Source organism: Diachasma alloeum, unplaced genomic scaffold (genome assembly GCF_001412515.2).
Source record: "Diachasma alloeum isolate Michigan unplaced genomic scaffold, Dall2.0 Dall_scaffold_01354, whole genome shotgun sequence".
Classification (NCBI taxonomy): Eukaryota; Metazoa; Arthropoda; class Insecta; order Hymenoptera; family Braconidae; genus Diachasma; species Diachasma alloeum.
In genome coordinates, this window is record NW_021681457.1 from 60,590 (window position 1) to 61,802 (window position 1,213).

Consider the following 1,213-nt stretch of genomic DNA (forward strand, 5'->3'; position numbering starts at 1 on the left):
GCAGAGATTAAGGGATGAAACTGGTGACAATCGATTGAGAATTGGATCCTCAACCGATTGCGGTCGTTTCATTCCTTCATCTCAATTAGAGGGGGAGAAACGAATATTTATGTATCGAGTGAGTCCCCAAACGGCTCTCCCCATTGAAAAATGAGAGTCATTTCAATTTGATTATCATCCATATTTTATTCCATCATTATAAAACCTTGCCAATGTAGAATATGCAATATTTTGAAGCAGGATTTTCAAAGATGGACAGAAAAATGAATTCGACAAATATGATAAACGGAAGGAGCGCTCGCTTCCTGGAACGGATCGTGTTCTGTCTTGTTTTCCAAAACATTGACGGCTGTACACTGCGTTACCGTTTCAGAGACGGTGAATTTTGTTTTGGCAATAATCGCGAGAGGAGAATAAAGAAAAAAATTAAGCTCCAACGTGTGTTGGAATATCCGTTGCGTTTAGCACGTCAAACACTCAACACGTCTTGCTTTGGCACAGATACTCTCGTTTCCATCCATTCATCATTACTTTTCCAAGATCTTTCTTACGTTTTTNCAACGTGTGTTGGAATATCAGTTGCGTTTAGCACGTCAAACACTCAACACGTCTTGCTTTGGCACAGATACTCTCGTTTCCATCCATTCATCATTACTTTTCCAAGATCTTTCTTACGTTTTTGTTTAATAATTATTTTTCCAGGATCTTTTTTTTTGTGATTATTTTTCCAGGATATTGTTTTTGGTGATAATTATTTTTCCAGGGTTTTTTTTTTGGTGATAATTATTCTTCCAGGATCCTTTTTTTTGTGTTTTTGTGTTTTTGTGTTCAACGATGGCGAAAAAAGTTCCAGTGCGTGATGTCTGTGCGTATAAGGATTGTACGGAGACATCGTGGAATCGCGAAGGCGGGCCTCTCTTCAGATTCCCTTCTGATGAGAAACGCCGTGCTCTGTGGATCGAAAATTCAGGTATCTATATTTAATAATTATCCGCGAAATATCTCTCGTTTTATAACCGAAAAGTTTCCATTTGCATTTCGAGAAGTTAAATGTGTGGGTCGGTAGTTACTGAGTTAATCAGTGATTCCTGGGTAGAAATCACCTTGTCCGCGAAACTAAAATTCCCAAAGCTCTAGGCGCTTTTCCAGTGAAACAGTGGGGAATAAAGAGAAAATGATCATAACAAAAAAAGATCGTTATGAATCAATTAAT